Source organism: Brassica rapa, chromosome A09 (assembly GCF_000309985.2).
Source record: "Brassica rapa cultivar Chiifu-401-42 chromosome A09, CAAS_Brap_v3.01, whole genome shotgun sequence".
NCBI lineage: Eukaryota > Viridiplantae > Streptophyta > Magnoliopsida > Brassicales > Brassicaceae > Brassica > Brassica rapa.
This window is the reverse complement of record NC_024803.2, coordinates 32,654,869-32,670,661: the sequence shown is the minus strand read 5'-3', so window position 1 is coordinate 32,670,661 and position 15,793 is coordinate 32,654,869. Positions and strand designations below refer to the sequence as shown.

The 15,793-nt window shown below is 43.0% G+C and overlaps 1 pseudogene; it reads left to right on the top strand.

The window, feature by feature from the left end:
- Positions 1–13,869: 13,869 nt before the first annotated feature.
- On the top strand, positions 13,870–15,203 carry LOC117127819 (annotated as a pseudogene).
- Positions 15,204–15,793: the final 590 nt, after the last annotated feature.

Sequence of the window (15,793 nt, the reverse complement as noted above, 5' to 3'; positions counted from 1 at the left end):
GACGGAGAAAAGGATGCCAGCTATTGCCGCCTGTTTGTCGAAAATCTTGAAGGAGCAGCACTCGAATGGTTCGCACGCCTTCGTCGCAACACCATCGGGAGTTTTCGACAGTTCGCATCAGAATTCCTCAAACAATACTCTGTATTCATAGACAGAGAAACTTCCGATGTTGATCTCTGGAGTCTCTCCCAGAGGGAAGACGAACCCCACCGCGAGTTTATCAGTCGTTTCAAGCTGATAATGTCCAGGGTCAGCGGGATAAGCGACAAAGTGGCCATCGACGCGCTGAGAAAGACGCTCTGGTACAAGTCGAAATTCAGAAAGTGGATAACTCTCGACAAACCGCGAACGATCCAGGACGCCCTCCACAAAGCAACGGACTACATCATAGTCGAGGAAGAAACTAAAGTCTTATCGCACAAACATAAGGCGGCAAGACCATCCTCGAAAGACGCGGATCCGAAGGGGAAAAAGAAGAACTCTCGTCACGACAAGTACGTCTATCACGAGGGGGAAGATCTCCATGGGGCGCATAACTATGCGATCAATTCGGATCAAGGCCGGACCACAGGTAACACATGGACTCGCAATCAACGATATGATGAAAACACCTTCTGCGAGTTCCACCAATCCCGAGGACATTCCACGACTAACTGCAAAGTCTTGGGAGCAAGACTGGCCGCGAAGCTACTCGCTAGAGAGCTCTCGGAAGTAACTAGCGTCAAGGATCTCATCCTCGATTCTGATCGCCCTCCAAAGACGGACAGAAATCCACCCGCCGAAAAATCCCCTCAACGAAACCAACCTGGGGATAAACGCGGTAGAAGGCCGGACGACAAGGGGAACGATCACAATCGTCGCAGAGTCAATATGATCATCAAAGGATCACAATACTGCGGCGATACCGTATCGGCCATCAAGGCTTACCAACGGAAGGCAGAGTCGGGTGCAAACTGGCCTACATGGTCTCCTCCTCGAGATGGCCAAAATTGCTCGATCACTTTCACAAAGGAAGAAGCCGGCGGAATCGACCAACCTCACTGTGATCCACTCATCATAGATCTCGTCATACGAGATTTAGAAGTCGGAAGGGTACTCGTCGACACGGGAAGCACGGTCAACGTCATCTTCCGCGATACTTTCAAGCGGATGAACATCAAACTCGGAGAAGTGATTTCGACGCCAAAACCACTCACGGGTTTTTCAGGCGAAGTATCGATGACTCTTGGATCGATCCAATTGCCAGTCATGGCCAAGGAGATCACTAAAATCGTCGAGTTCGCTGTAGTCGATCATCCCGCTATCTACAACGTGATCATGGGAACCCCATGGCTCAACGCCATGAAGGCAGTTCCGTCAACTTACCACCTGGGTCTCAAATTCCCAACGCCAAGCGGAGTCGCGGCCATCTGGGGATGCCAAAAACAGTGGCGGCTATGCTTCCTCGCAGAACACAAGTTAAGGTAAATCACGACTTCTGCAGCTGTAAACGGCAAGCGCACGAAGATAGATCGATCTTCGACCAAAAGAGCCCTGGGAAAAGACGAATTAAAATCATCTACCGATGCAAACGCATCGGACGTCGAAGCTCGACACAAGTCCGAGGCCCACGCTACAACTCAACCAGAACATCCGGAAAATAGCGTTGACCCAGCCACGATCGACACGGTCAAGGCGGATATCGCGACATCTACCGCCGAGTAAGAACACTCGCGGCATGAAACAGACGTACGAGATGGCTTGATTCTCGAAAGGGGTACGTAAGAAGTTCGTCGAAAGACGAATTCAGCTATCCCCCTCTCTAAAAAGGGGGGGGGGGAGTGGGTGCGTATACTCGTATACTCCCACTTAGAAAAATCTTCATTATTGTAATCGAGTTTTTAGAAACTTCAAAAACTTTTACTACAATATACGTTGTCCTTTTTATCGAAAACGTTTACGCTTCAGTAAAACACAAAAGAAACTTTCAGGACACGCCTGAAAACGTTAAGACTCTTGTCTGCGGCCCCTTCCGGCCCAAAAATCTTAAAGATTATCATCTTTCAAACACACAAAAATACATGTACAATCCTCGAAATAACTGCGAGACGTCGCAAAAGTTAAAATTCGAGTTAATACTAACAAATTGTCCGAACGCGACCACCAAAAACTTACACCTCGTTCGTCGATTGGCCCCGATGAACACGCTAGCCGTCTTAAACAAACGCAATTTGATCACTCTTTTGATCTTCAAAACGTCCAGCACAAGGACAAAAGCGCGCTACAACAAAAATCCGAAATTTTGGTTTAGCACTTCCAGTTGACTCTGAGAAGATGCTCGATTCGTACCATACAAGTCATATAAGCCGAGAACCTATCGCGGACTTTAAATCGGTATGAGTCAGGAAGAAATCGCAACAGGAAAAACGATAGCCGGCTAGTCACCGCACAAACCTTAACCGAAAGTAAACCTAGGTCTTGCCCTAAACCTAACGCTCTGGTCTCAAACATCTCAAGGCATGATATCTAAAAGATACGAGATCCTAAACCATGTCTCTCCGATCGTATATTAATGTTCTCGAAAATCGTAAAGATGGGTAATTCTTACGAAAATCACGAACGAACCAACATATTGGACGTCTCATCGGAATTGAATATGAGACGACAACTCATATTTACTTCGAACCTACTCGGGAAAAACTCGAAAAACAAAACATTCATCATATAAATAAACCGCGTAAAGCGGCAAGGGGATTCGAAGCCACCAACGGCCAGTCCCGATAAGCAATAAAAACGACCAAAACAGGCCCATACAAATCTCTCGGCCACACTCGGCCATAAACATAAAACAGAAAGACGAACATCTTTCTTCCGATAACTACTCCACCACTCATAATCCAAAGTCAAAGTCCCCGGACAACGAAGCGCCGAACGCATCCGCGGGACGATCCACTTCCTCGCCACCATCGGGAAACCCGGTCGAAACCTCCTCGGTATCAGGGGAAACCGGGATGGAATCCCAGAACCCTTGGATCCGCTCGTCGATCGGAGGGATAAGCGCCTCAGCGTGGACATGTTCATTCATCCCACTCTTCATCAAGCTCATTTCGTCCTCGAACGCGTAGTCATCGGCTTGCGTCCTCCAAAGACTTCCGACAGAACCGCGGCACTCACGGAAATCACCCACCGAGGTAAAGGCGTTCTTGAGGTTCCCATACTCAACCTGGAATTGAGAAGCACGAGTCTTCATCACCTCGACGATTTCTCTTTTGCCTTTCCTCTCCGCCTTACGAACAGCCCGCGCATGATCACGAGTAAGTTGCGCTTCTCGCTCCAAGATCTCGCCTTGCACGCGAGCGAGATCTCGTTCCGCTTTCTCCGCTTTGAAACAATAGATCATAGCCTCCCTATGACTCGCTTCAATGGCCGAGCCAAGCAAGTTAAGGCCCTGCAAAATCAATTAACACATTGTAAGCGGAAAAAGGAAAAACCTAGGCAATCATGAATATTTTCGAAAAAATCATACCTCGTTGATGATTCGGGACCCTTCCGCGACGATATTCGGCCTCGCCGACTCTTTCGCAGGTGGAGGAGCATCAAAACCCAGTGGTAGACCGGCAAAGAAGTCATCGAAGTTCGGGATGGGGGCCTCGCTCGAGCCACTCCCATCGCCATAAGCTAGGTTCAGATCCCATCCTGGAAGCATAGAGTCATCCATCGAAAATTATATATCGCCAAGGTCGATATCTTTTACCTTCCAAGAGCTCGACTCCGGCACGGCTGGTGGGGCTGCAGCGGGACTCTGGTCATCAGGTTCAGAGTCATTTCCCGTGTCTGCAACCGAGGCGGGACCAGGGTGCACGAACCTCAGTGCCCTCCGAACCCTCTTCGGCGTAAAGGATGTCCAAAAGAAGGGACCATTCCTGAGAAGATCCCTTACCTCAATAGTGTCCTCAGGGAACGGAGCAAGAGGATAGATGAAAGGACGATCGTTCGGTAACCTCCGGAACAGTGGAATACAACTCTCTTCGACAGACGCAGCGTCTAAACGAACAAAGAAGAAAAACTTCTTCCACGAGTTGAAGTTCGAGATGAACTTCTTAACCACTGACATAAACTTCCGAGGGACCAGCCTATGCTTGTCCGTATCTTTGACGAGTTGAAGCCTCAAAAGCGTTTCAAAATGGTCGACGGAAAGGGAAAGGCCATGCTCGTAGCTCAGAATCAGGATCCCAATAAGATGCTGAATGGCAAGGGGAGTCAACTGACTTATCGCGACCTCGAAACGGTCCAATACTCGAACAAGGATTTTGGGGATTGGGAACCATAAGCGACAACGCACTACGAACGCCTCGTAGCAAGTGAAGTAACCCTTTGGGGGGCTTTTAGCACACTCTCCGGGACAGGGAACTCAGAACTCCACAGCATCCGGGATATGGTAGAACGATCGCATGGTCGCAAGAAACTCGTCAGTACTCCTGCTTGCGTCCTCTTTCTCGACTCCGCGATGGGTCAAGACCGGGAACGACTTCTCCTTGGGAGGAGTCATCGAACCGTAATGAGCAACCCATCATGCCTCGTTCTCGGTGGGATGTACCGAGTGAGGCACGAACTCCATCTTCGGAACAATGAGCTCTTCATAAGCACTCGCGGACGAAGACACTTTTCTCGCGGAGGAAAAGGGTGGAGAGAAAAGAAGTTTTTCTTAAGAAAGATCTTAGACAAGAAAGTGAAAAAATTGTGAAACAAGTTACCTCCCTTCTTATAGGCATGAGGATTTACTATTCAAGCTCGGACTTTCGGATATTAATTCCATCCATCACGCCTAACTTACCAAACATGCCTAACCGAACGCTAGGATCCTACGGTGCATGATCCTAACGGGCTGGGGGGCTAACTGTTGGGGTCAAAAACAATCACGACGGAATTACCACCCGAAAATCCTCGGAGATCGTATTTCCGAAAGAGATAGTAAAAAGAAGGATACAACTTTCGTAAAATATAACCAATACGAAATTTTTACGAAGAAGTATCCTTTGAGATTCAAACCGAACAAACCAAGCTCGATCACCACGCATACACGCCGTCCGGTCGCTATACAGCAACCAAACCCGAGCCAAGCTCGGTCGCTACGTAGCGACCGAGCATCCGTCTCGCTCGGTCGCTACGTAGCGACCGAGCTCGAACCCAAGCTCGGTCGATACGTAGCGACCGAGCGCTCGTCCTGCTCGGTCGCTACGTAGCGACCGAGCGCTCGTCCCGTTCGGTCGCTACGTAGTGACCGAGCGCTCGTCCCGCTCGGTCGCTACGTAGCGACCGAGCGATCGTCCCGCTCGGTCGCTACGTAGCGACTGAGCTCGAGCCAAAGCTCGATCGCTACGTAGCGACCGAGCTCAAGCCAAAGCTCGGTCGCTACGTAGCGACCGGGCTCGAGTCAAAGTTCGGTCGCTGTGTAGCGATTGAACTCTTCCGGACATCGACAGACATCAATCCATGCATTCTCGTCAAATCTTTGAACGCTAACTCCCGAAGACCGTAGCAAGCTCAGTCCACGGTTTCCGCTATTTCAACTCATCGATCAAACTACGCGCGCGGATGAGAAACCGCGAAAAATTCATAGTAAACGTGTCGAGTCGGAAGACGGTCCAGAGGGACCTAAAACATGACTCGAGGCCCATCCTACGATTTCCTAACCCAAAGCCCGTAAACCGCAGCACGGTTTACGCTTGGCCCACAAGGAAGGATATATGTCAAGTTTCCGCGGATAAATACGGAAGTTTTAAAGATAATTGTGAAGATCGGGAAAAATGGAATATCTCCGTTTTTATGCTATGACGCCTTAAGGGCAGAAGAGTAAAAGCGTAAACCGACCTTGGAGCTAGTATATAAGGAGTCCTAGGCGAGGAGCATGGAGGAAAACTTTTTCAGAGCAAACTTAGCACTTAGAGCGATTTAGGCAATTTTCCGTTTTTGTTATTTCGAGCTGCGACGCAATTAGGTTTAGCCGTCTTAGGGTTGCTAGAACTAGGAATCTCGCCGACAGCTCTTGAACCCAGGCTTATACCTTGTTGTAAACGTTCATACGCAAATTCGGAATAAGATCTTCTTTGCTCTCTTTTCGGTTTACTATACTTTAACGTTGTTGTTCTCGTGTTCTGATTGCTTGACGTGTGGTAATTAGCAGATATCCGGGTCCTCTGGGAAATTAGGGTTTTCCTAGTTTCCTTATTTAAACGGAAATCGACGGTGTGAATTTCGGTTCCCACAGCTACGTTCCTAGCTTTGTTAGGCTTCCAGGGTTTTCGAAGCAAGACACAAGTCGAATTCGCTGGAGAAAACGTAGATTCAACTAGTTTACCGTATATACGTATTTTTTTCCTTTCATGTGATTTGTTTCTTTCTCTTTGATTTGGACTATTAAACTATGCATGCATCTTTGTTATTTGGAAAGTGTCGAAAAAAAAAAAGTGTTAAATTTATTTTACTTGCTCTATACGTAAAATACGTGATTTTCTTAACCTTACTTTCTTTTAGTTACTTTTTGAGATTTATGTTAGAACAAAACTTAGGTTCACTCTTAAATTCACCTCTCTTATTATTACCAATCAAAATGCCACATAGATTAATAATAAAATACATTATTTTTTTTAAAAAAAATCTAAAATAATTGAAAAAAATAGTGACGCTCATTTTAATGACGCTAACGCCACTAACTAAACTCTAAATCTTTAAATCTAAATCCTAAATTTTAAATCTAAACCTTAAACCCTAAATTTTAAAACCAAACTCTAAATCCTAAATCCAAACCCTATATCTTAAACTCAAATTCTAAACCCTAAACTCAAACCGTAAACTCTAAACCCAAACCCTAGACATTAAACTAAAACCCTATATCCTAAACCCAAACCTAGACTCTAAACCTAAATCTTAAACCCTAAAGAAACAACATCAACGTTAACCCAAACTTTTAGAATATATATAGGATTTGGGTTCAAAGTTTACGACTTGAGTTTAGGGTGTAGGGATTAGGTTTGGATATATGGTTTGAGTTTATAGTCTATAATTTGGGTTTAGGATATAGGGTTTGGGTTTAGAGTTTACGGTTTCGGTTTAGGGTTTAGGATTTGGGTTAGGATATAGGGTTTGGGTTTAGGGTTTACGGTTTGGGTTTAGAATTTAGGATTTGGGTTTAGGATTTAAGATTTAGGGTATAAATTTAAAGTTTATGGTTTAGTTACTGGCGTTAGCATCATTAAAATTGACATTCTTATTTTTTTTTCAGATTTTTTTAAATAAAATTAATCTATTTTATTATTAATCTAGGTAGCATTTTGATTGTTAATAAGAAGAGAGATGAATTTAAAGGTTCACTCTAGGGGTGAACCTAAGTCTTGTTCTTTATGTTATACTAGGACATACGCCTTGCGCGTAGTGAATTTATATGAAAATTATTTAAGAAATATCGTATTGAAAAATAAAGTTTATATTCTTTGATCGAATTAATATTTTTTATCCTTAAGCAAGTTTTTAGAAACTTTTTGTTAATTACATAATTTATTTACTGATGAGCTTATCCCATTTTTTAAAATATTTTAGGTAAAAAAAACACCTTTCGCATAAGAATCTAACGGTTAGACCGGAGAATTACAGGCCTACTATTTGGTTATAATAAAACTATGGCAGCTCAATTTTAATTCATGATTTAAAAATTTAAAATTTAATTATTGTTATGAGAACTTTGCGTTCACTGTCAATCCTATCTATCTTCAATATTTTTCTCATTTTTGCATCGTTTTTTTTATTTTGGTTATTGCTCAATATGAATATTGATTTTTGAGTTTATTCTCATTTCATTATTTTGTTTTGGCCTGAGATTTAGAAAATGTTTAAGATTTGCGCCTTGTGCAGAATAAATATTTTATATTTATTACTTATTTTATATTTTTTGCATATTATGAAATTTTATATAATAATTATATATTAAATAACTACTATTATGTAATAAATTGGCGTACACATATAAATCAACGACCACTCTTGTTTATTCGCAATCATTTTACGATAAATAAATTAAACCAATCAATTTTATCTATCGTGTATGGTATATAATTAAATTTAAATGATACTAACATAGATATATAGTATGAATATTTATTAAATGAGGTTTCTACTCAAATGATTTATGATTATTTGCATTTTGTGCAACAAAATTTTACACCAACGATTTTTTTTATGTGAAATGTTTAGTGGTTTCAGTAATTTATAATTATTTTAATAAGACAATGAAGATTTCAAAATCAAAATATTAACTTTTCAAGATGTATTCAACGCAAATATCAAAAATATAAGTATGTATTTTCATATGATGTATAGTTTAATTTAAACGAAATGAAATATATATATATTAACATAAATACCTATTAAAATAAATTTATTTATTCATTTGATTTTATAATCATTTTATCTTATTATAGAAAAAAATTTAAACCTTGATCACAAAAGTTTATGTGAAACTTTTAACAGTTTTATTAATTTATACTCGTTTAAAAAAATTCAAAATACAACATGTACAAAAAAATCTAAAATTTATTATATAGTTAATGTAATTGTGTGGTTTATTTTAATAAAAAATAATTAAACAAAAATGATAGAAAGTATACAAATTGTTAGCAGATCTTTATTATTTAAAATCACGAAGTACAATATATATCTTAATCACATTAGGTAGGTTTTATTGAAGGAAAAAATATATAATAATTTAATTTGATAAAAGAATGGTCTATAATGGTCATACTATCTAGGTATATAATATAACATTCTCTAGTAATTTAGTTTTGGGCTTATGTACTGTAAAGACATGAATCATATTAGCGAAGTCGCCTCAGTCCAAACCTCAACTCAAAACGATGCAGTTTTGAGTAATGAAGACTCTCAGCCCAAGACGATTCAAGCCCAACTTGACAAGCCCGTTCCAACTCAGCAATCTCCTCCAACGGATATATTACTCAACGACAAGAACAGAGCAAGAGAGGAGAAGAGAAGAGGAAAGCAGGTCGTGATGTCATGTACGGAAGCGAGCTGTGGTCCCAAACTTCACAACTCGTTCGCAGCCCTTAGATCATCTGAAGAATGCAGATGAAGACATGTGGAAGGAACACTAGGGTTTTATCTTTCTCTATATAAAGCGATGTTAGAGTTGTAAGAACTTAAGATTCAAGAAATAAGAAAATACAATTCCACAAACTTGTTTCTTCACTTTCATGGTATCAGAGCCATGGAGGCTGTTGAACTCTATTCTCCACCTACACTAGACATAGTAAACTCAGTTACAGTCAAGCTTACCGAGAGAAATTACTTACTCTGGAAGAACCAGTTTGAAGCCTTTCTTAACGGTCAAGGACTACTAGGGTTTGTCACCGGAGCAACAAAACAGCCAGGAGCGACTCTACCGGTCCCGACTATCAACGGTACAACGACTCCAGTGACTAACCCAGATCATCATACATGGTTTCAGACGGATCAAGTCATCAAGTCGTGGCTTTTAGGTTCTTTCTCTGAAGATCTGCAAAGTTTGATAATTTCTTGTACTACATCTAACCAGATCTGGGAGACTCTGGGAAGACACTTCAACAGGCCAACATCTTCAAGACTGTTTGAGCTTCAGAGAAAGCTTCAGACGGTAGCAAAGAAAGAAAGGTCCATGACAGACTATCTCACAGAACTGAAGCTTATCTGTGACCAACTGACCTCTATTGGAAGTCCGGTCCCAGAAAGGATGAAAATTTTTGCCGCGCTGCAAGGTCTAGGGAAAGACTATGAGCCTCTCATCACCAGCATTGAAGGAGCAGTTGACCTGATGCCTAACCCAACTTTGGAAGATCTGATTCCTCGCCTTCACAGTTACGATGCTCGCATCCAGCGTTACAACGCTCCGTCCGACGTCTCACCACATCTGGCCTTTAACACTGAGCGAGCTAACTATCAGACCGCTTACTACGCAAACAGAGGAAGAGGGCAATACAACAGGCGATTTGGAGGAACTCGAGGACGTGGAAACTTCTCTACAAGGGGAAGAGGCTTCCACCAACAGTTATCGTCCTCAGGGTCTCGCTCTGTCTCCTCTGCGTCCTCAGTCTCGTCTGACGACAGACCATCTTGCCAGATCTGTGGGCGTTATGGACACACTGCAATGAGGTGCTGGCACAGGTTCAACAACGCTTATCAAGAGGAGGATCTCCCTACAGCTCTAGCAGCAATGCGCATAACGGATGTAACCGATGGTTCAGGTGCTGAATGGTTCGCTGACTCAGGTGCAACATCACATATCACCAACTCTCCGCAGCACCTCTCATACAATCAGCCCTACAAAGGTAATGACGCAGTTCTTATAGGTGATGGTAGCTTCCTGCCTATCACACACATAGGTTCAGCTGATATACCATCAACTTCAGGTACATCTCTTCCTCTCAAAGATGTACTAGTATGTCCAGGGATTACAAAATCACTGCTATCTGTGTCTAAGCTTACCAATGATTATCCTTGCTCTTTGGAATTTGACTCAAATCGGGTGTTTGTTAAGGACAAGTTAACCAGAAATGTTCTGAAGCAAGGAAGCACCCGTGAAGGATTGTACAGTCTCCAGTCTCACCAGCCTCAAGCATTCTACTCCACAAGACAAATATCAACTAGTGATGAGGTCTGGCATCGAAGATTGGGACATCCTCATGCGCAAGTTCTCAAGTTTCTCTGTCTTAATAAGTCTATTATGGTCAATAAGAATACCTTGAAGATGTGTGAGTCATGTCAGATAGGAAAGAGTAGTAGGTTACCTTTTGTTGCTTCAACTTTTGTTGCGTCTAGGCCCTTGGAGAGAGTCCATTGTGATCTCTGGGGTCCATCTCCTGTTACTTCCAATCAAGGATTTCGTTTCTATGTTATCTTTGTGGACTCCTACTCTCGTTTCTGTTGGCTATACCCACTCAAACGCAAATCAGACTTCTTCTCAATTTTTCAAACGTTTCAGAAGCTAGTTGAGAATCAGTTGTCTCAAAAGATAGGAACGTTTCAATGCGATGGGGGTGGAGAGTTCATCAGCAACAGTTTCCTGGCTCATCTCAGAGATTGTGGGATTCAACAGCACATGTCATGTCCACACACGCCGCAACAAAATGGTCTAGCTGAACGGAAGCATAGGCATATCACTGAGCTTGGCTTAACCATGATGTTCCAAAGCAAAACACCTCAGAAGTTTTGGGTAGAAGCGTTCTATACCGCGAGTTTCCTGAGCAACTTGCTTCCATCATCAGTTCTTGATGACAAACGAAGCCCTTATGAGCTGTTACATGGGAAGCCTCCAGATTATTCTGCTTTGAGATCATTTGGATGTTCATGCTTTCCAATGTTGAGAGAGTATGCTCGGACAAAGTTTGATCCGCGCTCACTCCACTGCGTCTTTCTTGGCTACAATGCTAAGTACAAAGGCTACCGATGCTTTTACCCACCAACAGGGCGAGTCTATATATCAAGACACGTTCTGTTCAATGAAATGAGCTTTCCATTCACTGATACCTACAGCAGCGAGCACACACAAGCTACTACCCCATCTCTCGAAGCATGGCAACGAAGTTTCTTGCGCCCTACTGTACCATCAGATAACTCCTCCAATCCTGCTCCGGTTGTGTCAGCCCCTGTTCGAATTCCTTCACAACGAGGTCCTCAAGAAACGACACAACCCATGTTCACTGAAGCAGATTTCCCTCCACTTCTTGGAAGAACACCTGGCCCTCTTGGAAGCACAACTGCACCATCTGCTTCACGATCAGCGTCTGAGAGTCAGAGCAGTGGCAGTGGCAGTTCAGTTCAAGCTTCAACGAGTGAAAGCAGCCAGAATACAAGACCAGAATCAGTGTCAAACGTTACACCTATCTCTACTTCTCAGCACTCTATGGTCACAAGAGGAAAGGCAGGAATCCGCAAGCCTAATCCTAAATACGCTCTGCTTACTCACCGAACATCGGATCCTCTTCCAACAACAGTAGCTGCTGCACTGAAAGATCCACGTTGGAACGCCGCTATGGGAGAGGAGATCGAAAATTGTGAGATTACAAAGACATGGTCCTTGGTTCCTCGATCACCGGATATGCATGTGCTGGGAAACAAATGGGTATACAGATACAAACTGAATGCTGATGGAACAGTTAAAGGCTGCAGAGCAAGATTAGTGGCTCAGGGTAACAGTCAAGAAGAAGGCATAGATTACTTAGAGACGTACAGTCCGGTGGTTCGTACAGCAACAGTGAGGATTGTGCTACATTTAGCCACTATTATGAGATGGGAAGTGAAGCAAATGGATGTCAAAAACGCATTCTTACATGGAGATTTGTTGGAAACTGTATACATGAGGCAGCCCTCGGGTTTTGTTGACAAAACGAAGTCAGATCACGTTTGTCAACTTCATAGATCCTTATATGGTCTGAAGCAGTCCCCACGGGCTTGGTTCAACAAGTTTAGTGACTTTCTTATTGAGTTTGGGTTCGTGTGCAGTGTCAAAGATCCATCTCTTTTCATCTACTCTCATGAAGGAAACATTATCATGCTTCTCCTTTACGTGGATGACATGGCAATAACAGGGAACAGCTCAGCGACTCTTACAAGACTTCTTGAGGAACTAAATCTGAAATTTAGAATGAAGGATCTGGGTCAACTTCATTATTTCCTTGGAATTCAAGCGCTGTTTCATGATCGAGGAATGTTTCTTTCCCAAGAACAATATGCTGTTGATCTTCTAAAGGTAGCAGGAATGGAAGATTGTGCGTATGTGGGAACTCCTCTGCCTCTACAACTCAATAGCGTTCCTGGTCAAGAGATTCCATTCTCAGATCCTCACTACTTCAGACAACTAGCAGGCAAACTACAATACTTAACTCTCACAAGACCAGATCTCCAGTTTGCTGTCAATTACGTCTGTCAGAAGATGCACGCTCCATCTCTGTCTGACTTTACAAACCTCAAAAGGATCTTGCGCTACGTAAAAGGAACGGCTTCTATGGGCTTATCGCTTCTTAATGATACAGATTGTACACTCCGAGCTTATAGTGATAGCGACTGGGCAGGATGTCGAGATACACGTCGTTCCACAGGAGGATTCTGTACATTCCTTGGTCAGAATCTCATCTCGTGGTCTTCAAAGAAGCAACCGACTGTATCGAAGAGTTCAACCGAAGCTGAGTACAGATCTCTGTCTGAAACGGCATCAGAAATGGCTTGGATCAGTCTGTTACTAAAAGAGCTTGGAATCTCCTTCCGGTCACCCCAGAGCTGTTCGGTGACAATCTGTCGTCGATATACTTGACGGCTAATCCGGCGTTTCACAAGAGAACCAAGCACTTCGAAACAGATTATCATTACGTTCGTGAGAGAGTGGCTTTGGGGTCTCTGGTTGTCAGACACATTCCAGCGAAGCTTCAGCTCGCAGATATCTTCACCAAATCTCTCCCATCAGCGCCTTTCAGTGAGCTCAGATTCAAACTAGGCGTTGACGTCCCTCCCACGCATAGTTTGAGAGGGGGTATTAGCGAAGTCGCCTCAGTCCAAACCTCAACTCAAAACGATGCAGTTTTGAGTAATGAAGACTCTCAGCCCAAGACGATTCAAGCCCAACTTGACAAGCCCGTTCCAACTCAGCAATCTCCTCCAACGGATATATTACTCAACGACAAGAACAGAGCAAGAGAGGAGAAGAGAAGAGGAAAGCAGGTCGTGATGTCATGTACGGAAGCGAGCTGTGGTCCCAAACTTCACAACTCGTTCGCAGCCCTTAGATCATCTGAAGAATGCAGATGAAGACATGTGGAAGGAACACTAGGGTTTTATCTTTCTCTATATAAAGCGATGTTAGAGTTGTAAGAACTTAAGATTCAAGAAATAAGAAAATACAATTCCACAAACTTGTTTCTTCACTTTCAAATCAAAGGCTTATAAGACAGAGCGTGACCAGAGTCCTCCGTGTCCTTAAGGTTGCGGAGCTTCTTGGCTTCGGTTCTTGTGTTCAGTCTTGTTTGGATTATTTAGAAGCTGACAAGCTGTGCCTTGGGTTGGTGAAGAGGAAGAGGAGAAAGTGATCTCGTCGATACTTAGGTTGAAGACAGAAGGTGTTAGTGTTGTGACTACTCCTGTCCTCAAAAGAGTTGCTTCCTCTTCTGTGGATCCGCCTAAAGAGACGCTCTCACGCATCATCGAGCTTGTGTTGAGAAGCAAAGAGGAGAAGAGCCGTCGCGAGATGAAGTCTATAGTCCTGAAGCTTCTCAGGGAACAGAACGGGAACAATGTAGCTGAGAATTTCAACGAGACGATCTACTCCTCTTGCCAGAGCTGTTTAGACACGGTCTTGTCTCTGTTCAGACAGGACGAGAGTGATGCTAAACAGATAGGTGTGGAAGCTGATAACCTCACGTGGCTGCTTGATGTGTTAGCGGAAAGACAAGCTGCTGAGGAGTTTTCAGTCACGTGGGCTAACCAAACGGAGTTAGCTTTGTTACACGAGAAGCTTCCTTTGGTGTCTCGTTACCATATAAGCCGTGTGACGTCTCGGCTCTTCGTAGGGATAGGGAGAGGAGAGCTGCTGCCTTCGAAAGACACTAGGCTTTTGCTGTTGACCACGTGGCTGCAGCCTTTGTTCAAGGACTATAACTGGCTGCAGCACGGTTGCAGATCGTTCGATGGGAAGCTTGTGGAGGAAGGGATAGGGAGGACGATACTGACGTTGCCGTTGGAAGATCAGCAGAGGATTTTGATGTCTTGGCTTGGGAGTTTCTTGAATGGTGGAGATGGTTGTCCGAATCTGCAGAGAGCTTTTGAGGTTTGGTGGAGGAGATCGTTTGTTAGACCTTACTCAGATCGTCAGGGTAGTGGGGTGTCTCAGACGGATTCGACTTCAAAAGAGTGATGGTTTTGTGAAGGCTGAGTAAAGCTTTGTTAGATTTGTACAGTGAATAACGTTAGCTGTGGAAACTGGAAACTGTTTGGTTTTGCTGATCTTTGATTTCCGGTTTGGTTGGCTTCTGGTTTTGGTTTGGTTTATATCGTACCATGGAGAGGTAATGGCTTTAGTGGTTGAGTTTTTTTCTCTCTTGATGTTTTTGTATTTTTCCATTTTTCATGAAAGTATAATGTTACTGGATGTATATTTCTGATTACAAAAAAAGATATTTCTGATTCGATTTCTATACCAATTTTAGTGTTTGGTTTGTACCACGTATGGGCCTGTAACTATGGGTTTCAGTTATGAAGGCTTGAAATCTTTGAAGGTTTGAACATTAAGGAGGCTTAAGATATTAGTACGCAGATCAGGAGAAGATCATAGAATCTAGAGTTTGAGTGGAACATCTAAAACACAGAGACATTAGAAGATGAGACCAACCTCAACTTAGGTCTCACATTATCCTTGTCAGTTTTCTCTATTTCAATTGGAACTTTGACCTCTAGAGTCAGACGAAGAACACAAAAGGGTACGTATTTCGACTTTCTTCTTATGAGTAGTCCACTTGAATATTGCATTTTCACCATTCTTTTCTCCACCATCTTCAGACTTCTCTACTCTTTGCTTCCCATTTATCTCTTGTTCTACTTGGTCTTTTGATGTGATTCAGATTTATTGACATGGTTACTTCTAGTAATAATAATATTTATGCACTTTTTCTGAAGCCTTTATTAGTGCTAGAAATGGTGTCACTATAGATTGATAGTTAAAAGAAAACAGTAAAGCAAGCTTCTTTTCTTGGTAATATTGTAAGAGAATTTACTGGTGAATATAAAG